This window comes from Cupressus sempervirens, chromosome 10 (assembly GCF_028749045.1).
Source record: "Cupressus sempervirens isolate cs-2001-9-10 chromosome 10, ASM2874904v1, whole genome shotgun sequence".
Classification (NCBI taxonomy): domain Eukaryota; kingdom Viridiplantae; phylum Streptophyta; class Pinopsida; order Cupressales; family Cupressaceae; genus Cupressus; species Cupressus sempervirens.
This window is the reverse complement of record NC_143127.1, coordinates 408,405,470-408,430,585: the sequence shown is the minus strand read 5'-3', so window position 1 is coordinate 408,430,585 and position 25,116 is coordinate 408,405,470.

Genomic DNA, 25,116 nt, shown 5'->3' with positions numbered 1-25,116 from the left:
ATGAAAATGATGAGTCTTGGTATGGGCAAATACACTTTAGAATCTATTGCTGCTCTACCTATTTCCCCTCAGTCTTATGGGAAGCCATCTACCAAAAAGAAACCTTCCACATCTAGCATGACTCTTTTTGGAACTTTTTTGCAATCCTTAGATCCCCTAGAAGTAGAAAAATAAGATCAAGCTATTAAAGATTGGATATATAGGGGAGAGGAAGATGAGGAGAAAATTATAGTCACTACTCCCATTTCTCCTAAACAATATGGAAAAGGATATAAGATGCTTGCGAACATGGGCTATCAAGGTCACGGGGCCTTAACTGGTCGCAAAAAGGCTCTAGCTAAACCTTTAAGTCATACTCAAGGTCGTGATGCTTGAGATACTATTGGCCTAGGATTTGGGCTAGAGGATAATATGTTAGTGTTTGCTCAAAATGTGCACATATCTAGTGAATCAGAGGATGATGATTCTCCTGTTGTTGTTGCCACTTCACCAGATGAAGACTTTATACCTATAACTTCTCTTCTTTGGGGAGAAGAAACATTCATCATCAATACTGATGCTGAGGCTTCCACCTCTAGACATCAAGAACGAGATGAATTTGACCTTGAAGATTTAAATAGAGGATAGATCAGACAAAATCTTGCATGTCTACTTACTAGAGATCATAGTAAAAACTCTCAAGAGAATGAATGGGAAATTTTATCAGATGCCTCTTGTGAACTCGAGGTTGATGTCATTCACACATATGTAATCCAATCAAATGCGGTAGATGATTTTAGTGGAGGATCCGATGAGTTTGGCTTACAAAATGCTTTAGTGGGCCACACTGGTCACTCTAGGCCTATTCTTGATCTGGATACCTTTGCAACATTCACTATAGGCTCAACTTCACATGTCACCATAGACGACACTTTTCACATCAATAACCTTGAAGCTTCTACCTCACTCTCATTGATTCATCTCGATCTCATAGATTAGTCCATTTAACATCATAATTTGGAAATACAATCTTTCTCAAATGACAATGAGATTGCCTGTTACCTAAATGCCATTGAACAAGTCACTTCTTCCACCAGTGAACCTGCGATTTATATGACAGAATCATATATCAAGTACCTTAGTCATAAAATCATAAGAAAAAAAATGGTTAGATGGCGAAAACCATATTATGGTGGTATCTAAGCCTAAAAATAGTAAAAATAAAGACGTATCTAATGGTGAAAACCTCTTTGAGGCACCTATGGATGAGGTACTTGGTAGTCTACCAAGCTATTCTCAAGACATATCATCGGTTCTCATTGAACCCACACAACGAATCAACTTGGGGACAAAGGAATATCCTAAAATCATTCATGTAGCTCAATCATTGTTAGCTGAAGAAAAGGAACAATTTTCCCAATTTTTTCAAGACAAAAAAGATCAATTTTGCATGGACATACTCTTGGGCTTGACATAGATCTTATCATGCATCATTTGTCTATTTCTCTTGATATCAAGCCTGTTAAATGAAAATTGAGAAAGATGCACCCACATGTAGTTTTGTTAGTGAAGGAAGAATTGGAAAAACTCTTGAGTGCAAATTTTATTAGAGCAATTGACTATGCAGAATGGATTTCCAACATTGTACCTATGTCCAAACATGGTAAAACCATCCAAGTTTGTACTAATTTTGGAGACCTTAACAAAGCATGCCCCAAGGATGACTTTTCGCTTCCAAACATTGATATGATAGTGGACATGATTGTAGGTTATGAAATGTACTCCCTTATGGATGGGTTTTTTTTGAGTATAATCAAATTAAGATAGCTCCAACTGATCAAGAGAAGACAACCTTTACATGTGCCTAGGGTACTTTCTGTTGGAATGTCATGCCTTTTGGGCTCAAGAATGTCGATACTACCTACCAAAGAGAAATGACCACCATATTCCATGATATGATGCATAAAAATATGGAAGACTATGTTGATGACACATTGGTAAAATCTAGAAAAAGAGATACACATCTTGAAGACCTTAGTTTGATATTGGACCGCATGGAACAATTCCAACTTAGGCTAAACCCAAAAAAGTGTGCCTTTGGTTTCTCTTCTAGAAAATTGCTAAGCTACATTATCTCAACAAAAGGTATTGAGGTTGATTCTGAAAAGGTCTAGGCTATCATGGATATGCCTCCTCCAAAAAATATCAGTCAACTTAGAAGTCTACAAGGATGTCTACAATCCATAAGGAGCTTTATGTCTCAATTGGCTGATAAAGCTCAACCTTTTAACAAGAATTTGCACAAAGGTTCTACTCATATCTGGAACGATGAGTGTCAACAAAGTCTAGATTAAATCAAAGGATACTTGGCAAAACCTCCAATTTTGATGCCACCTATTCTAGGTAGACCTTAGATCTTGTATATCTCAGCTACAGCTTCTTCTCTAGGAGCATTATTAGCCCAAAGTGATGAGACTAGTAAAGAATGGGCTGTATATTATATTAGTCAAACTTTGGTTTCTTATGAAATGAACTATACTAGCATCGAGAAAGCCTATCTTGTAGTGGTCTTTTCTTCTCAAAAGCTTCAACATTTCATGTTGGCACATATAGTTCACCTAGTTGTTGAAATTGATCATTTAAAATATTTGTTGAGCAGAGCTATGCTTACTGGTCATCTAGCTTAATGGATGATGATGCTTTCAGAATTTGACATTTAGTATGTCAAATGTAAAGCCATCAAAGTACAAGCCATAGCTGACCAATTAGCTGATATTTTGCTAGAGAATACAACACCCATACAAGCTAAATTTCTAGATGCCTCAATTATGTACATCATTGAGAGAGCTTGGAAAATGTTCTTTGATGGGTCTCATACACAAAATGGAGCTAGAGTAGGTATCTTGTTTGTTTCCCCTTATGGATATATGATCCCCAAATCTTACAAACTCTTGTTCCCTTGTACAAACAACATGGCTAAATATGAGGCTTTAACAAATGGGATCAAGATGGCTCTTCAATGGAGAATAATTAAATTGCATATATACGGAGATTCTCAACTTATTATTAACCAAATAAATAATGACTATCAAACGAAAGATGACAAGTTGATACCTTACAAAAGGTTGATAGATGCTCTAAGGAAATACTTCACTTTTGTGACATTTCAACAAATTCCTAGAGCAAAAAACAAGGCTATTGATGCCATGGCCACTCTAGCATCTATTCTCAAACTACAAGAACATGGATCCTGATTTGAGTTCTTGGTGGAAGAACTACATCATCTCACCCATGATTCCTTCAATAATCAAGTGATTTGCACTGTTGTAGGTCATGATTACTCTTGCTATGTGGCCATCTTCTCTTACCTACATGATCAAATTGTTCCCAAGAACCTCACATGCAACCAAATATGCCAATTCCTTTGCAATGCCTTACAGTACCTTTTGGTCTCTAGTGACTTGTATAGGAAGGGTCTAGACGAAACATTTCTTAGGTGCTTAGAGCTAGAAGAGTTCAAAAAGGCACTTGCTAAAGTCCATGATGGCATTTGTGGGGTACATTCTAATGGGCTTGCACTTGCTTAGAAGTTGCTTAGAGTAGGTTATTACTAGCTGACTATGCAAGCTGATGCTATTCGTTATGCCAAGTCTTGTTAAAAATGCCAATTCCATGGTAACTTAATTCATACTACTGGATGTGAGTTGATTCCTTCTATGACATATTGGCCATTTCAACAATAGGCCTTTGACTTGGTAGGTAAAATCCACCTGATTTCATCTAGTGGTCACAAGTTCATCATTACAGCAACAATGTATTTCACCAAATGGGTTGATGTTGTGTTGTTATCTGCTACTATAGGCAAACATGTTTCCTTGTTTATACTAAATCACATCATTTGTTGGTATGGTATTCCTTCCTTTATTGTCATTGATAATGGAGGAAAATTTAAAAATAAGAACCTAAGGCAGCTATGCAAGAAATTTTGGATCAAACAACACTGGTCTTCTATTTATTACCCTCAAGGGAATGTCCAAGTAGAGACCTCCGACAAAACATTGCTGAAAATCTTGCATCACACAGTTCATAAATCTAGGAGAGATTGGCATCTACGGATAAATCCAACACTTTGGGCCTATAGAACTACCATCCGTAATCCTACAGGGGCCACACCCTTTTCTTTAGTCTATGGCTCCAAGGTCGTTCTCCCATTAGAAGTAGAGATCCCCTCCCTACAAGTTCTTTACATGGGTTGATAATTGATGAAGACCATAGAGCTATGCAAATATAGGAATTAGAGACTCTTGATGAGCACTGTAAGACAACTTTTGATCACATGAGGGCTTATCAAAAGTGCATGTCTACTCAGTATCAAGAAGGTTCATACACACGAGTTTCAAGTTGGTGACCTCATGCTTAGAGAAAATTTGAAAAATCAACAACATATAGAGCAAAAAGGAAATTTTGAACCTAATTGGTTAGGCCCATACATTATCACAACAACATTTGGGTTTGGTGCTTATCAATTGTCTACTCCTAAAGGTGAAGAACTTGCAGATCCTATCAATGTCCTACACTTAAAGAAGTTCTATGCTTAATGCCTTACAACTCAACTATCTTGTACATATCTATGATCTTGAAAAAATCCTAAAAATAAGAAAAAGTCCTCAAAAAATGATCATCTTAGTGAAAACCTAGCAATAGGCACTTTGATTTATCACCAAAAAAATCAAAAAAATCAAAAATACAAAAAAAAGAAGAAAAAGTCCTAAAAAAATCTACCAAGTGGTGAAAACTTGGAAATAGGCATTGCATGAGACCCTTACACCTATGTTGATCAGTCTCAATCACCCATTTCACTACACATTTCCTCGCTTGGGATTGTTTCTTGTCCTCATCTTAGGGGCATAGCTACTTAGTCTATTAAGATATCCTTGTGCATTAGGGTTTCTTTGGCAACTCACAAAATAGTGTTTCTCAACACTACCCCCTCGACATCAAGTGTTTTTCAACACTTTTTAGATAGTTTATCTACGGTCTCCGATGTCACGATATTTCTCACTATTAGAATCAAGTCTTGAAGAAATGGCCAAGTGAATTATACACACACACACTTACACACTTAAATGACTGAGCTATGATGATCTTTATTTACTTTGTGTGTTGTTTATGATAATTTCTTTACTATGTGTTCCCTCCCTTATAGTCTCTCAAGGATGTCATTGACTAGAAGACTGGGGGCATGGGGCATGTTTTCTTGATTCCTGTATGTGGATATATTTTCTTTATTTATAGTGTTTAAAGCATTCATGCTTGTCCTATTTGACATTTAGACTTATAAACGTATCATCCTTGACTATTTTTGCAAGACTACACTGGGGGGTTACCCTGGCACTTATGCCTTGATACAGGTATAGTCTTGCTATATTAAACTTAGGGAATCTAACTATATAGTCATCTTGACCTATTTGTCTTTGATGCATAGGTTAGATTCCCACATTTCTGTATGAAATAGATCATATTCATATCCTTATAGTTGTGATGATTGTATGATCTCATGATATTCATAATACTTTCAAAAAAAAAAAACATTCATAAAACTCATAAAACTTCAAAAACATCCATATATTCTAGAAAAATTGAAACATTGTTTCATTTTCTACTAAGTTAAGTATTCACTGATATTTTCTTTTCAATGATGCAATATTTTCATATTTGTCTAGTATTCGTTTATAAGTGCCTCCTCTAGATTGGAAGGCCATGCCTACCTCGACTGTGTTTTATGAGTTTTATGAATGTTTTTTTTTTGAGTATTTCTGAAACTATTATGAATATCATGAGATCATAAAATCATCACTAGTGTAACTATGAGGATATGAATATGATCTATGTCAGATAGAAATGTGAGAATCTAACCTATGCATCAAAGACAAATAGGTCAAGATGACTATGTAGTTAGATTCCCTAAGTTTAATATAGCAAGACTATACTTTTATCAAGGCATAAGCGCCAGGGTAACCCTCGAGTGCAGTCTTGCAAAAATAGTCAAGGATGATATGTTTATAAGTCTAAGTGTCAAATAGGACAACCATGAATGCTTTAAACACTATGGAAAAATAAAATATATCCACAAATAGGAATCAAGAAAACATGCCCCATGCCCCCAGTCTTCTAGTCAATGACATCCTTGAGAGACTATTAGGGAGGGAACACATAGTAAAGAAATCATCATAGACAACACACAAAGTAGATAAAGATCATCATAACTTAGTTATTTAAGTGTGTAAGTGCGTGTGTGTAAGTCACTTGGCCATTTCTTCAAGACTTGATTCTGATAGTGAGAAATATCATGACATCAGAGACCATAGGTAAAATATCTGAAAAGTGTTGAAAAACACTTGATGTCAAGTTGGGGGGGGGGGTTAGTGTTGAGAAACACTATTTTGTGAGTTTCCAAAGAAACCTTAATGCACAAGGATATCTTAATAGACTAAGTAGCTATACCCCCAAGACAAGGACAAGAAACAATCCCAAGCTAGGAAATGTCTAGCAAAATAGGTGATTGAGACTGACGGACATAGGTGTAAGGGTCTCAAGCAGTGCCTATTTCTAGGTTTTCACCACTTGGTAGATTTTTTAAGGATTTTTTTAGATTTTTTTGTATTTTTGATTTTTTAATTTTTTTGGTGATACATCAAAGTGCCTATTGCTAGGTTTTCACTAAGATGATTGTTTTTTTAGGACTTTTTCTAATTTTTAGGATTTTTTTAGGATCATAGCTATGTACAAGATAGTTGAGCTATAAGCCTTTAAGCATAAAACTTCTTTAAGTGTAGAACATTGATAGGCTCTGCAAGTTCTTCACCTTTAGGAGCAGATAGCTGATAAGTGCCAGACCCAAATGCTACTGTGATAATGTATGGGCCTAGCCAATTAGGTTTAAACTTTCCTTTCTAATCTCTATGCTGTTGATTTTTAAGATCTTCTTTAAGCATGAGGTCACCAACTTGAAACTCACACAGATGAACCTTCTTATTATACTGAGAAGACATGCACTTTTGATAAGCCCTCATGTGATCAAAAGATACCTTATGACGCTCATCAAGAGTCTCTAATTCTTGTATTCACATAGCTCTATGGTCTTCATCAGTTATCAACCCATATAAAGAGACTCACAAGGAGGGGATCTCTACTTCTAATGGGAGAATGACCTCAAAGCCATAGACTAAAGAAAAGGGTGTGGCCCCTATTAGAATTCTTTAGAATAACTGGGGGGGGGGGGGGGGGGGGGTGAATTAGTTATTCAAGGTTCAATAATGTTCAATTCAAACTTTCTAATAAAACAAGAGTGAATCAGAAGTACTATCCTTTTTACTTTCTTATCATGCATGTAATTAAACATTAAACAATCATGAAAAGTAAACATGCATCACGCCATAACACAAAGGATTTTGATGACCTAGAAACCCTCCAAGAATAAGAAGGTAAAACTGGAGTGGGGATGATACCCACAAAATAACTGCGCAATTGATTTCAACCACTTCTGGTGGTTTGCCCTGTTAAAGGCCTGCCCTGTTAAAGGCTTTACACACTATAAGATGTGACCCTGTTAAAGGATTTCTACACCTTGTTAGGAGTGTGCCCTGTTAAGGGACTTAAGAACATTCAACTTAGAATGCCACCCTATTAAAGGATTTACATAGAGCTATTAGGCTCACCCAATTCCATGGGATTTACAGTCACCTTCTCAAAAGAATCTTTCATCCCTCTCTAAGGATCTCCTATCCTCCTCCTAAGGATCTCCTATCCTTCTCCTAAGGATCTCTTTATCCTTCTCCTGAGGATCTCTTTATCCTTCTCCTAGGGATCTTCTATTCTTTTCTTGAGGCTTATCCACCTAGCTGTTAAGCTAACCTAGCAATATAGGATTTCAATATCTAATACAATGGTAAGAAAATATTAGAAGGGTTTTGAACTGATAAAGATTGCAACCCTAACCTTGTAGATTTTAGATCACTTTTCAGTTCCTTTCTATGCTTAGCTTTTCTCCCTTGTAGTGTTGACAACTTGTTCACCCTTCAAGATCTATCTCCTTGAGTTCTTCCACTCATTATGCCAACGCACTCTATGGTCACTTGATTAACATAGAGTCTTGATGCTCTATTCTTACTCCTATTGGCTTCTTCGCACGACCACACTTATGACCAACTCCCTCTCATACATGTGCACTTGATCTCTAACTTGTAATTCCTTATAAAGAAGTTCTATACTTCATTTCTTGCTCAAATCTTAATTTGATCTTGAGAAAATGGTATTGTTTTCCCTCCAAATTGTTTCTTCTAGAAACTTCATGATAAATCCATTAGCATTCACCTTGAATTGCTTTGCATGGTTTACATAAAATTCTATGACATCTACTCATCATCCTTATCATCCAACTAATTCACAAAATTTGATGTAACAAACTTATCATTACTGATCTAGCGAATCTTTGACTTAACAAATAATGTAGCAACTCAACATCATTGGTTTACTGATGCTCGACTCCTTCTGTGTTACTCAGCTTCTACTGTATTTACTGATGCTTAGCACCTAAAGTCTTTTCTTGAGTTACTCAGCACTTGAAGACTTACTCGACATCCATTAGCTTTTTCTGATGCTCGGCACCTAAACAATTATGTGTTACTCGTTAGTTAATCCTTATATCTTTGATGTGTCTTAGTGTGTCCATCCTTTGTGTCTTAGAGTATGTCATCAATATACTATTTCATCAATGGCTTAGCTAATTCTTATACTTCATTACAACATCATAACTTCAACCTTTCTTTAGGTGCTCTAGTTACATCTTATTGATTTCCACCTCCTTATCAATCAACCAATTGATAGTATTTGGATCACTAAAGCAATTGTCATTCTTGCAAGTAGCAAGTTTGACATCAATGACAAAATAATGATTGAATACATTCTTTACCAGTTCCATTCTTCATTCATGGTCTCTTCAATCATTTCCAACAATCTCCCTCTTTGGCATTGATGGCAAACCAAACTGTTCAATTGATCAACTTAGTTACCACCAAAATTACATACGTTTTTTGCTTGGTATATAACTCCTCCTTTTGCTGATACAAATTGTATCCTTTGTTCTGCTTCTCCCTCTGGACTGCTACATCCTTACTTTGTATTCCTGATCCTTCATAGCTACTTGTTGATTCTTATCTCTTCTAAATCTCCTTCTGTCATCTCTCCTTTCATACATATACATCTCCCTCTCACCTTTCTTTGATTAGTTTCTCATATCTCCCTCTTTGACATAAATGCCAAAGATGTAGCATCTTCAACATACTAAATATAAGCTTTGTATCTTCATGTTTTCTCCCTCTGTCACCATGCTTTTGACTAATCTAGAGTTTCTACGCCCATTGTCATCCTTTGCATCATTCTTCTGATATTTCAATGATCTACTCCTATTGATGCAAGATAGTTTCTCTATTGCTTTAGACTGATTGAGTTAGGGGCATTACCCCCAACTTGCCTCTAATATATTCATAAGAATCCTTGGGCAATGGTTTGGTGAAGATATCTACAATTTGTTCCTTTGTGTGAATGTATTCCATCTTCACTTGTTTGTCTTCCACCAATTCTCTGACATAGTGATACTTGATTGCAATATGCTTGGTTTTTGCATGCATTACTGGATTCTTGGATATGTTTATAGCACTTGTATTATCACAATACACTATCACAGGTTTGGTTACCTCTTCTTTCATTCCTTTCAATAGATGTTTAAGCCACACAATGTTTGTGCAATTGACTACTACTGCCACATATTCTACTTCTGCAGTGGATTGAGATGTGCATGTTTGTTTCTTGCTAGTCCAAGTAACTAGCCTTTTACCTAAGAATAATGCTCCTCCACTTGTGCTTTTCCTGTCATCAATGTTGCCTCCCCAATCTTTTTTTGTGTATGCATTGAGCTCAAACTTCTCATTCTTTTTGTAGTATAGGCCAAAATCATCAGTTCCTTTGAGATACCTCATTATTTGTTTTACTGCCATGAGATGATTTTCTCTAGGATTAGCAGAGAATCTAGCCACTATTCCAACTGCTAATGCTATGTCTGGTCTACTATGTACAACATATTGTAGTTTTCCAATCATGGATCTGTACACTGTTTGATTGACTTCAGCTAATTCATCATTTTTAGATAGCTTATGTCCTGTTGCCATTGGTGTGCTGACTAGTTTGGAGTCTTCCAATCCAAACGTTTTAAGTATCTCTTTGATGTACTTTGATTGTGTCACAAATATACCATGTTTTAGTTGATGTACTTGCAATCCAAAAAAGAACTTAATTTCTCCAAACATAGACATCTCAAACTCATGTTTCATTTTATCAGCAAAACTTTTGCGAAGTGCTTCCTGTCCTCCAAAAACTATATCATCCACAAAGATTTCAAATACAAGGATATCCTTACCTTCTTCTGATTTGATGTACATGTTGCTATTATCATCAGTTCTTTCAAATCCTATTTGCACTAGATACTTGTGAAGTCTCTCATACCAAGCTCTAGGAGCTTGCTTTAATCCATATAGAGCCTTATGCAATCTGCATACTTTGTTTTTGTTATTTTAATCAACAAAACCTTCTGGTTGCTCTATGTAGACTTCTTCTTCAAGTATACCATTTAGAAATGCAGACTTTACATCCATCTGATAGACTTTAAATTCTTTGAAGGCTGCATATGCTAGTAAGGTCCTTACTCCTTCCATTCTTGCAACTAGAGCAAAAGTTTCTCCATAGTCTAGTCCTTCTTCTTGTGCATACCCTTTATAGACTAGTCTTGCCTTGTTCCTTGTGATTTTTCCATTCTCATCTAACTTGTTTTTAAACACCCACTTGGTTCCAGTTATAGTCTTGTTAGCTAGTCTTGAGACTAAGGTCAATGTCTTGTTCTTCTCAATTTGTTCTATTTCTTCTTTCATAACATTGTACCAGTCATCATCTGTTATGGCTTCACTTACTATTTTTTGTTCCATTTTGCTGAGTAGACATGTTTCACTTCTGAGTCTATTCCTTGTCATTGGTCCTGCCTCTTTGTTTCCAATAATTTGATTTGCAAGATGATATCTTCTTACATACTCTGCCAATACTAGTTCTTTCCTTGTTTGCAAGTTGTCTTTTTCAGAATCTGAACCCTCATGCATATTTTCATCAAGTATTTGTTCATTTTGTTCATGTTGGCTGTTCTCAAAATTTGAATGAACATTCTTTGTATTTTGCAGCTCGACTTCTGAATGTGTCTGCTTCTCAGCATTCACTGTCTGTGATTCGACAGATATGGGATTTTGTTGTTGATTGTCATTTTGAGTTGCAAGTTCACCATTATTAGGTATACCTTCATAAAAGTATACAAAGGTCTTGTATTCTTCTACTTTCTTGGTTTTCTCAAAACTTTGAACTTCTGCAAGCTCATCAAATTTCACATTTGTGCTTTCTACTTCTTTGTTAGTGTTAACATTCAAGCACTTATAAGCTTTGCTTCTAGTAGAATAACCAAGAAACGTGCCTTCCTCACTCTTTGCATCAAACTTTCCATTTCTAGAATCTTTATATATATATAGCATTTGCATCCAAATATTTTGAAATGTTTTACATTAGGAGAATGCCCATACAATAATTCAAAAGGTGTTGCATTTGTACCTTTCTTGACTTGAACTCTGTTGAGTGTGTAGACTGCAGTACTTATAGCTTCTCTCCAGTACTTGAGTGCAACATTTTTCTCCATTATTAAGGTCCTGACATAGTCAATAACTAATCTATTCCTTCTTTTTGCTATACCATTCTGAGGTGGAGTCCTAGGCACTGATGTCTGCCTTTTGATTCCTCTTTCATTGCAGAATTCTTCAAATTCTCTTGATGTGAATTCACCTCCTCTATCAGATCTGAGACATTTTAGACTCTTCCCAGTCTCTTTCTCAACTCTGGCCAAGTACCATTTAAACATTTGGAATGCATATAATTTTTTTTTCAGGAACATGACTGTCATCATCCTTGAATAGTGATCTACAAATAACATTATTTATCTATCACTTTTGTAGCTTTGCACTTCAATAGGACCACACAAGTCAGTATGAACTAACTCCAATACTTCATTAGAAGTATAAGTCTTGCTTTTGAAAATTGATTTGGTCATCTTCCCTAGTTGGCATTGTTTGCACATGGTGTTATCAGGCTTCTTCAACTTTGGTAGACCTCTGAATTTCTTCATTTTTCTGATGCTTATCAAATTGTAAAAATTTACATGACATAGCCTCTTGTGCCATAACCATACATCATTAGTTTGAACAATGAGACAAGAAGCATCTTCCATGTCTAGGTAAAACAAATTACTCCCAGTCTGGTCACCTTTTCCTATTAGACTTCCTTGAGAATCATAGATCTTGGCAACTCTATTTTCAAATTCAACCTTACATCTTATGTTGCCTAATTGTGAGACACTTATCAAGTTATAATTTAGGCCTTCAACATAGTATGCATTATCACATGATATCTTTTTAGTAAGCTTGATACTACCTTTCCCTTTGATTTGACATGGTGCATTGTTACCAAATCTAACACTATTTCCTTCATATTGAGTAAAGGAAATGAACTTACTTTTATCTCCAGTCATGTGATGAGAGCATCCACTGTCTATGATCCATCTATCATTCTTGTTCATGCAAGTTACCAGGGCAGTTGCTTCATCTTCATCTGATTCATATTTCATAGCCACATAGACTACTTCATCATCATTCTCGTCAGAGTCTTCTTCAACAATGTAGCATCTTTTGCCTTTACCTTTGTAGTCCTTGTTGTCCTCTTTCTTGTTCTTGAGTTTGCCTCCATCCTTGTAATTTTTCTTTTGTGTGTATCTCGCTACAATATGACCAACTTCAATACAATTGAAACAAATGATTGGCAGCTTACCTTTGAATTTGCCTCTTCCTCTGTGAAATCTTCTTGCTAGTAATGCCTCCAATTGGTCTACATCATCTTCATTAGTGCTACTGTCACTAGATACATACTTTCCTTTTCCACTCTTTTTCTTTGTTTGCACCTCCTTGTTGTCTTTTATTGTCATCTTGGCTTTGAATGTAGATTCAAAGTTTTCTGGCTTGTAGTTGTCAAAGTTGGATAGCTCAAAGGCAGTGAGTCTTCCAATTATTCCTTTAAATGATAATGCGTTGCCTAGTACACACCTTAGCTCTTGGATGGCTAATACTCTTATAGCATAGATGAGAAGCAAAGTTCTCAAGTATTTGCTACATACTATTTCTTTTGCTAACTGTCCTCCTAGGCTTCTTATGGCACTTACCACTTCTTTCATCTTTGCACTGTATTGAGCATATTCTCCTTCTTCCATTTTCATTTCATCAAACTTTCCTCTTAGGCTCTCTCTTTTGGCTCTCTTGACATTATCATCTCCTCCATAGATTCTTGATAATATTTCCCACATCTAATGTGCAGTACCACATTCTTTGATGTCATCATACTTGACAAAGCTCAGTGCTAAAGCAATATCTAACATTGATTGTGCTCCTTCTTCTTGCTCATGTGATCTGTAGTGAGGGGTCCTGCAGGGTCTACATGATCAACTGTGACTGAGGACTATACATAGTCACCTATTGATATGAGTTGTAGCTTAATCAAAATTTTCCATGCAACAAAGTTGCCTTTGTTCAGCTTGGGAACTTCTCTCTTGGACATCTTGATCTTCCTGCTGCTAGTACCTTGAAACAAATCAGCTGTGTGCTCTGATACCAATTGTTAGAATTCTTTAGAATAACTAAGGAGGGGGGGGGGGGGGGTGTGAATTAGTTATTCAAGGTCCAATAGTGTCCAATTCAAACTTTATAATAAAACAAGAGTGAATCAAAAGTACTATCCTTTTTACTTTCTTATCATGCATGCAATTAAACATTAAACAATCATGAAAAGTAAACATGCATCACACCATAACACAAAGGATTTTGATGACCTAGAAACCCTCCATGAATAAGAAGGTAAAACTAGAGTGGGGATGATACCCAAAAAATAATTGTGCAATTGATTTCAACCACTTCTGATGGTTTTCCTTGTTAAAGGCCTGCCTTGTTAAAGGCTTTACACACTATAAGATGCGATCCTATTAAAGAATTTCTACACCCTATTAGGAGTGTGCCCTATTAGAGGACTTAAGAACATTCAACTTAGAATGCCACCCTATTAAAGGATTTACATAGAGCTGTTAGGCTCACCCAAGTCCATGGGATTTACAATCACCTTCTCAAAAGAATCTTTCATCCCTCTCTAAGGATCTCCTATCCTCCTCTTAAGGATCTCCTATCCTTCTCCTAAGGATCTCTTTATCCTTCTCCTGGGGATCTTCTATCCTTTTCCTAAGGCTTATCCACCTAGCTTTTAAGCTAACCTAGCAAATTAGGATTTCAATATCTAATACAATGGTAAGAAAGTATTAGAAGGGTTTTGACTTGATAAAGATTGCAACCCTAACCTTGTAGATTTTAGATCACTCTTCAGTTCCTTTCTTTGCTTGGCTTTTCTCACTTGCAGTGCTGATAGCTTGTTCACCCTTCAAGATCTATCTCCTTGAATTCTTCCACTCGTTATGTCAATGTACTCTATGTTCACTTGATCAACATAGAGTCTTGATGCTCTGTTCTTACTCCTCTTGGCTTCTTCGCATGACCACACTTATGACCAACTCCCTCTCATACATGTGCACTTGATCTCTGACCTGTAAATCCTTATAAAGAAGTTTTGTACTTCATTTCCTGCTCAAATCTTAATTTTATCTTGAGAAAATGGTATTGTTTTCCCTCCAAATTGTTTCTTCTAGAAACTTCATGAAAAATCCATTAGCATTTGCCTTGAATTGGTTTGGATGGTTTACATAAAATTCTATGACATCTACTGATCATCCTTATCATCCAACTAATTCACAAAATTTGATGTAACAAACTTATCATTACTGATCTGGCGAATCTTTGACTTAACAAATAATGTAGCAACTCGACATCATTGGTTTACTAATGCTCAACTCCTTCTATGTTACTCGGCTTCTACTACATTTATTGATGCTTGACACTTGAAGTCTTTTCTAGAGTTACTCGGCACTTGAAGAATTACTCGACATCCATTACCTTTTTTTGATGCTTGGCACTTGAACAATTCTGTGTTACTTGACACCTGAATGATCTTGCTTGACACCTGAGGAATTGCTCAGCACACACTGAAGTTGAACTTGCTCGACTTCAACTGAGACTTTTCTTAGCACTGACTAGCTAGCTCAACTCTCTCAAATGAACTTAGTTAGGCTTTATAAATGACTAAGTTAATCCTTACATCTTTGATGTGTCTTAGTGTGTCCATCGTCTGTCTTAGAGTATGTCATCAATATACTATTTCATCAATGGCTCAGTTGATCCTTATACTTCATTACAACATTATAACTTCAACCTTTCTCTAGGTGCTCTAGTTACAACTTACTGATTGCTACCTCCTTATCAATCAACCAATTGATAGTATTTGGATCACTAAAGCAATTGTCATTCCTACAAGTAGAAAGTTTGACATCAATGAAAAAACAATGATTGAATACATTCTTTACCAGTTCCATTCTTCATTCATGATCTCTTCAATCATTTCTAACAGCCCTTGTAGGAGTATGGATGGTAGTTCTATAGGCCCAAAGTGTTGGATTTATTTGTAGATGCTAATCTCTCCTAGACTTATGAACTATACAATGCAAGATTTTTAACAATGTTTTGTTGGAGGCCTCTGCTTGGCCATTCCCTTGAGGATAATAAATAGAAGACCAGTGTTGTTTGATCTAAAACTTCTTGCATAGCTACCTTAGGTCATTATTTTTGAGTTGTCCTCCATTATTAGTGACAATAGAGGAAGGAATACCATACCAAAAATGATGTGATTTAGTACAAACAAGGCAACATGTTTTCCTATAGTAGCAGATAATGGCACAATTTCAACCCATTTGGTGAAATACTCAATTGCTGTAATGATGAACTTGTGACCACTAGATGAACTCAGGTGAATTTTTCCTATCAAGTCAAAGACCTATTGTTGAAATGGCCAATATGTCATAGAAGGAATCAACTTATGTCTAGGACAATGAATTAAGTTACCATGGAATTAGCATTTTTGACAAGACTTGGCATAATGAACAACATTAGCTTGCATAGTCGACTAGTAATAACCCACTCTGAGTAGTTTTTGAGCTAGTACAAGGCCATTATAATGTGCCCCACAAATGCAATCGTGGACCTCAACAAGTGCCTTTTCAGACTCTTTTAGCTCTAAACACCTAAGTAATGTTCCGTATAAACCCTTCCTATACAAGTCACTAGAGACCAAAAAGTAATGTGAGGCATTGTGAAGGAATTGATATTTTTTGTTGCGTGTGAGGTTCTCAAGAACAATTTGATCATGTAGGTAAGAGAAGATGACCACATAGCGGGAAGAATCTTGACCTACAATAGTGTAGATCACTTGATTATCGAAGGAATCATGGGCGGGATGATGCCATTCTTCCACCAAGAGCTCAAATTGGGATTCATGTTCTTGTAGTTGGAGAATAGATGCTAGAGTGGCCATGGCATTAGCAACCTTATTTTTAGCTCTAGGAATTTGTTGAAATGTCACAAAAGTCATTCCTTAGAGCATCTATCAAATTTTTGAAAGGTATCAACTTGTCTTCTTTCGTTTGATAGTCATTATTTACTTGGTTAATAACAAGTTGAGAATCTCTCTATATATGTAATTCAGTTATTTTCCATTCAAGAGCCATGTTGATTCCATTTGTTAAAGCCTCACATTTTTATATGTTTTTTGTAAAAGGGAACAAGAGTTTGTAATATTTGGGGATCGTATATCCATGAGAGGAAACAAACAAGATACCTGCTCCAGCTCCATTTTGTGTATGAGACCCATCAAAGAACATTTTCCAAGCTCTCTTAGTGATGTACATAATTGAGGCATCTAGAAATTCAACTTGTATGGGTGTTGTATCCTCTAGCAAAAAATCAGCTAATTGGCCAGCTATGACTTGTCCTTTGATGGATTTATGTTTGACATGCTGAATGTCAAATTCTGAAAGAATCATCATCCATTTAGCTAGATGACTAGTAAGTGCAACTTTGCCCAAAAAATATTTTAAAGGATCAATTTTAGCAACTAGGTGAATTGTATGTGCCAACATGTACTATCAAAGCTCTTAAGAAGCAAAGACCACTGCAAGACATGCTTTCTTGATGCTAATATAGTTCATTTCATAACAAACCAAAGTTTGACTAATATAATATATAGCCCATTCTTTACCAGTCTCATCACTTTGGGCTAATAGCACTCCTAGTGAAGAAGCTATAGTTGAGATATACAAGATCAAAGGTTTTCTTAGAATAGGTGGCATCAAAACTAGAGGTTTTTCCAATTATCCTTTGATTTAATCTAGACTTTTTTGACACTTCTCATTCCAGATATGAGTAGAACCTTTGTGCAAATTCTTGTCAAAAGGTTGAGCTTTATTAGCTAATTGAGAAATAAACCTCCTTATGGATTTTAGATGTCCTTGTAGACTTCTAAGTTGATTGATATTTTTTGGAGGAGGCATATCCATGATAGCCTGGACCTTTTCAAAATCAACCTCAATACTTTTTTTTGAGATAATGTAGCCTAGCAATTTTCTAGAAGTGACACCAAAGGCACACTTTTTTGGGTTTAGCCTAAGTTGGAATTGTTCCATGCGGTCCAATATCAAACTAAGGTCTTCAAGATGTGTCTCTTTTTCTAGATTTTTCCAATGTGTCATCAACATAGTCTTCCATATTTTTATGCATCATATCATGGAATATGGTGGTAATTTCTCTTTGGTAGGTAGCATTGGCATTCTTGAGCCCAAAAGGCGTGAAATTCCAATAGAAAGTACCCATGCACATGTAAAGGTTATCTTCTCTTGATCATTTGGAGCTATCTTAATTTGATTATACCCAGAAAACCCATCCATGAGGGAGTACATTTCATAACCCACAGTCATGTCCACTATCATATCAATGTTTGGTAGCAGAAAGTCATCCTTAGGGCATGCTTTGTTAAGGTCTCTAAAATTAGTACAAAATTGGATGGTTTTGTCATGTTTGGACACAGGTAAAATGTTGGAAATCCATTCTGCATAGTCAATTGCTCTAATAAAATTTGCACTCAAGAGTTTTTCCAATTCTACCTTCACCAACAAAGCTACATGTGGGTGCATCTTTCTCAATTTTTGTTTAGCAGACTTGATATTAGGAGAAATAGACAAATGATGCATGATAAGATCTATGTCAAGTGCATGCATGTCCGAGTATGTCCATGTGAAGTTGATCTTTTTGTCTTGAAAAAATTAGGCAAATTGTTCCTTTTCTTCAGCTGACAATGATTGAGCTACATGAATGATTTTAGGAGATTCCTCTATCCCCAAGTTGATTGGCTATGTAGGCTCAATGAGAACCAATGATCTATCTTGAAAATAGCTTGGAAAACTACCAAGTACCTCATTGATAGGTACCTAAAAGAGGTTTTCACTATTAGATACATCTTTATTTTTACTATTTTTAGGCTCAAATACTGCCACAATGTGGTTTTTGCCATCCAACCATTTGTTTTTTCTTTTGATTTTATGACTAAGGCACTTGATATCTGATTCTATCATATGAGTCATAGGTTCATTGGTGGAAGAAGTAATGGGTTCATTGGAATTTAGGTAACAAGTGATCTCATTGTCATTTCATAAAGATTGTATTTCCAAATTCTGATGTTGAATGGACCAATCTATGAGATCAGGATGAATCAATGAGAGTGAGGTAGAACCTTCAAGGTTATTGACGTGAGAAGAGTCATCTTTGGTGACATGCGAAGTTGAGCCTATAGTGAATGTTGCAAAGGTATCCAGATCAAGAATAGTCCTAGAGGGACCACGTAGCCCACTTAAGCATTTTACGAGCCAAACTTATTGGACCCTACACTAGACTCACCTACTGCATTTGATATTGCATGTGTCTGAATGACATCAACCTTGAGTTTACAAGAGGTGTTTAATAAACTTTCCCATTCATACTCTTGAGAGTCTATACTCTGATCTCTAGCAATTAGACAGGCAAGATTTTGTCTAGTTTGTCCTTTATTTAAATCTTCAGGGTCAGATTCATCCTATTCTAGCTATCTAGAGGTGGATGCCTCAGCATCATTATTGATAGTGAATGTTTCTTCTACCCAAAGAAGAGAAGCTATAGGTATAAAAGTCTTCATCTGTTGAAGCAACAACAATAATGGGAGAACCATCATCCTCTGATTCATTTGATATGGGCACATTTTGAGTAGACGCTAGCATAGTATCTTCTAGGCCAAATCCTAGGCCAACAATATCTCAAGCATCATGACCTTGAGTATGACTTAAAGTTTAGCTAGAGATTTTTTGTTACTAGTTAAGGACCCATGACCTTGGTAGCCCATGTTTGCAAGCATATTATTTCCTTTTCCATATCATTTAGGAGAAATGGGAGTGGTGACTGTAATGTCCTTCTCATCTTCCTCTCCCCTATATATCCAATCTTTAATAACTTGTTCTTCTTTTTTTGCTTCTAGAGGAACTGAGGACTGCAAAAGAGTGCCAAAAAGTGTCATGGTAGATGTGGCAGGTTTCTTTTTGGTAGAAAGCTTCCCATAAGATTGAGGGGAAATAGGTAGAGCAACAATAGAGTCTAAAGTGTATTTTCCCATACCAAGACTCATCATTTTCATTTTCTATTCACACTCTATAAAATATGGTGTTGGCTCATGGGAAGAGTGATTGTGTGGAACCAATGTTTCAGCAGTAGACAATGTGTTGATGGACATTGAGTTTTCACCAGGGACAACTACTTTAGTACCATTAAAAGGGAACTTGATGCATTGATGATACATAGAAGTCACCACTTGAATGTCATGAATCCATGGTCTTCCCAACAACAAAAAATATGTAAGGAGTATATCTAGGACTTGGAAAACAACATCCTTCATCAGTGGACCAACTCTAAATGGTAGCACAATTAGACCCTTGAAAGGTCTTTCAACCTCATCATAGGCTTTTATAGTGATCTTGTACCTAGGGTCAATAGCAAACTCTGACAAGCCCAATTATTAGCTTACGTTAAATGAAATAATGTTTAACCTTGCACCATTGTCTATCAAGACTTGATGAATGTTAGTACAGAAGATTTTGACTTCAACATGGAGAGCAAGGTTGTCGGGATGACTGAGAGCTCAGTCATCTTCTTTGAAAAAAGTGAGGTGGTGAGGTGAAGAGATATGATTCACCATAGCTTGGAATCATTCTGCATCAATGCCTGTGGGAATATTGGCAGAGTGTAAAGCTTTTTCAAGGATATCCTTGTGCAAAGGAGATAACTTGAACAACTTGAAAATAGAAATTTGAGCTGAGGTATGTTGTAATTGACTGACAAGGTCAAAGTTGGAGATCCTGGAAATAGTTGGTTGTTTAGAAGATGAAACATTCTTAGGATCCTGGGAAACTTTTAGAACAACCTTGGATTGCCCCCTAGTAACGACATTAAGTGGTTCACTTTGTGATGGAAAAGAATCAATTACCTAGAGCACCACCTTAGATCTAGATTCATTATGGTATTGAGGAACTTTGCATGTTTTTAAGACAACTTTGGGTTGTTTATCTACATATTGGTTGTCATCATTATAACTTTCCATGCATAAATACTCAAAGGGCTCAAGCATGCCTATAACATTGTCTATGTCAGCATAAGCATAGCTAATCTTGACATCATGATTCTTTTTAGTGGCTATAGAGGTTTCACCCTCTCATATTTTGTTAAGGGTTGTTTAAAAGCTTTGTGATCAACATTTTTTGTGAGACCATCTATGACAACTTTGCCTTCCTCAATAAGATCTTGAATTATATCCTTGAGCTTAAAATAATTTTCAGTGTTGTGACCTGTGCTTCGATGATAACTATAGATATGATCCTCTCTCCATCATGGGGGTTTGACGAGTGGGTCATAGGGTCAGAAATTATCTTTCAAAGTAATCAACTTGTTTGCAATTAGAGTTTTTAAGACCACTTCATAGGGCTAAACCATTTGTTTGTAAACACATCATTTCTTGGTAAACTTAGAACTCTTGTCAAGTGTTTGTGGTTTTACATTTTCTTGTTGCTTTGTGGCATAGATGGAAGTGGAAAGATTAAACATAGGGTCCTTGGTCTTAGGAGTGTCCACTACTCCATCATTGACAACATATTTATTTTTATTCCAAGGTTTACCTTTGTCTTTACCATTTCCATTGTTGTTCTTGTCTTTGTTTATGACAATATCACCCCTTTTGATAGCAACATCTTCAATACGATACACACTCTCAACCATGGCATTGAAAGATGTGAATAACTATTTCCTTAGATCAAAGTATAATTTTGGTATGAGTGTTTGAAAAAAATAGCATTTTTTCTAGCCTCAAGAACTTGCCAGGGATAGCAAGAGTATAATGACCTCCATTGTTGAAGATATATTGCGAAGGGTTCTCTCATTTTTTGTTTGATGTTACATAATTCTAACATTGTTACATGATGTTGAATATTATATGAGTATTGTTGGATAAAATGTTGCACAAGCTCATCAAATTTTTTAATTGGAGGACTCAATTTGGTGAACCATTACATAGCTTGCCCTCTTAGACTCCTAGGAAATAATCACATAAGAAAGGTGTCTTCATGCATAAAATTCGTGCTAAGAGCATAAAAATGCCTCACATGATTATGAGGATCACCATTTCCATTGTATTTTTCATACTTAGGAACCTTTATATCCTTAGGAAATGGTAGCATGTAGAGACTCCAATCAAATGGTAGAGCACATATCTATTCAACAAATGAAGTTTTGGGTGGTTCTTTTGAAGCTTGTAGTTGTGCAAATTGTTTCCTCAATTCTTGTATTTCTTCCCTTAATATTTTAGATTCAGTGGGTTCTCATTTTGAAATTATGTGCTCTATATCAAAATCTTGAGGAGTTTAAATCTTCTTGTTGCCATGTATTGGAAGTATTGGTCTCCATTTTCCTCTAAATCTCTAAGCATTAGTTTTTGAGCAAAGCCATCTTGTTGGAATTTTATAACATCCTCGCTAGTTACTTCTTCATCACTTTCATGATGAGAAGGGCATGTGCCCATGGTGACTCTAGGAGTTCTTGGAGGTGTGTTGCCACCATCATTGCCATCAAAAGGATTTCGAGAGTAAGTCCCCTTGATCCCTTCATGGTAGGTATGGTTATTATTTTCAACTTGTTGATGTTCTTTCTCCCTAACATACATGGCTTCTAAAATCATTTGATTTTCATGTGATTATTCCTCTAAATGACATTCGACATCCTCGGGGTGCACCATGGTGACCAAACCATTCCCACCCTTAGGTGTCTCACAAGGTGTGCCAATCAGGTTTTCAAAACTATAAAGTGGATTATGCCTAATGTTAGCTACTTGTGTTTCAATAGGCTCAAGGTCTTCCACACAAGGCTGTCCATGAGGACATCTAGGTGGGGTTTCTAATTGTTTGAAAACAAAAGGGGTATGACTACCACTCCCAACATGAAATCTAGTTGTAACAGGCATGTAAGAACTAAGTAAGTTAGATTTGAAGCTCTTGCAATCAAGATTAGTCCCTTACCAAAGTATGATAGATGGCTTGTCAAACAATGTTCAAGAATTTACATCACTGGTGACTCAAGCCGAGCGAGTGATCAAGAAGCTCAATAGAAAATAGCTAATATAGAATGGTAACTAGATCTTGAAAAATGATTTATTAGTGATGTTTCAAGACTTACATCTGATTGAATAAACCCATCTTTTCAACCTAGGACAACTTCCTAGTACACAGATGTGTAACCAAGACTAGGGGGTGGAAGTAATGAGACCCTAGATTGGAAAATTAGAACACAGACTCTATTTTGACAATAAATAACCTTAGGCAATGCTTTCTCAAAAACCAGGTGATAGTAGGACAACATAAAATGTTACACGACATAGTTTTCAGTAGCAGTGTGATACTATTTTCTTTGGCAACAGCTCGCACAAAGCAAGGCGATAGATGTTGGTATGCAAAGGTGATTTATCTCATAACATGAGGGAGACACAATTTTGAAAAATTACTATCACACTATATTTCTCTAGAGACCAAGTGATAAAGCACCAGTTTGTGTGCAAAAGACCAGTTTTGACTCCAAGATTTGTGTTTCAGTTTTGACAATAAATGACTTTTAGATCAGACATTGTATATTTTCAATTTATGTTAGTTATCAGCAAGGTTTGCAAATAGTAAGTGTTTAACATGTCTTAAACAGTTGAACAAGGGTAAAAACAACCTTGCCAACATATACTTGTGATATCAAGACAAAATTTCTACCAATATTACCGAGATTGTTTGATGTGTAAGAACATTAACACTGGTCAACACATTCAAAAACAATAGCCAAGCAATCTATCTTAAGGTCACAGTTCATTGCTCAACAACTTGGCCCACGCTTGATGCTTCTTCAACTCACACGAAGTGGTTACCCACAAGAGATATTGGCTTTGTCATGAAAGTTCCATAAGCACAACCAAGGGAACACATATGGTGCGTGTAAATCTTGGGGTGATCCGGGTAGTCCACTAGGATTGATCCTTGCACCAAGAAGTTGAGTGGCAAAATAGGGTGGATACTAACCTAGGGTGTCTAGATAGGGCTTCCATTTATAGTGTTCCTCTTGCACACAATTAAAGGATACCCCACATTGCGGTGGGTAATAGACCTCACGATCACAAGAGCACCTTAAGCATTCTTTCCTAGTGATCTCCCTATGGTCAAAATACCAAAAGCGATGACACTAAGCAAAGACAAACACTACGTCTACCAAGGTTTTGTGTTCTTGATAGCCTTGAGTTTATAGTGGGTTGGAAGAGCCAGGTAATTTTCTTGTCCCCACTTGGGTTGTTCCTCTCAGGTTGTCTGAGAGCATGCCCTCCAAAAGATCCTAACTGCCACAAAATGGATCCACTCTCAAGGGTCAAGATTTCTGATTCACCTCAGGGGTGAAGAGCATACTCTCCTACCTCGATTGCTTACCCCGAATACAACAAGAAGTTTCAATTATCCCCTTGCTTTTGAAAATTCAAAGGTGGGTCAAGATTTTTGATTCACCACAAGGGTGAAGAACATACTCTCCTATCATCAAAGAACCTCAACCACAAGTTTAATGTGCCTAGGAAATTAAAAGACTAGTAGAGTGTTGCACATGAAAGTGAATTAACCCTCTTAACTTAGGCTAGATTTTGAAAATAAATGCCACAATTTAAGCTAAAACAAAAATTTTAGGCTTACCTTGTTCAAAGCTAGCAAAGGCTAGGTGCATTTTTAAGGGTTCTCAACATGTTTTTTTTAAAAAGTCTTTGATTGCGCGTCTTGCAAACAAGGGTTAGAAAATTTGTCTATGCTTTTGTCTTTGACATGTGTTTTATAGACCACATGTAGAAATCCAATTTTTTTATGAAATCATCTTGGCAGCATCACAAGCTTGTAATAAAATATTCAAATTAGACTTCCAGGATTTCGGTTGTAAGTTTTATTTTATTAAAAATCATAAAAAAATTATTAAAAATTAATGTATGATTATACAAATTTGAAATTTTTATTGTGATTTAAATTCAACATCCATAACATGCTAAAAAAAATTTAGATTAAAATTAAACTATTTATGGCTCAAATTAAATTTTTAATGAAAATCATTAAAAAATAATCGCTGCTTTGAAAAATCTAATATTTTTTTGGTCAAGCCTAGACATTACCTGCAACTTGCAATAAAAATATTAGCCCAATACTTAATTAAAAACATCAGAATAAAATAAAATAAAGCTGAATATTCAAGGAGGCTTTTTCGAGCCCCACGGTAGGTGCCAAATATGTACACTAAGAAAAGTGTACTTCTCTAAACCCTTCTATCCAAGGTTTTCCATAAATTGAAAAGCTTGAGATGTTGGATTAGAGCTCCTTAGTCATGGAGTGCAAGAGGG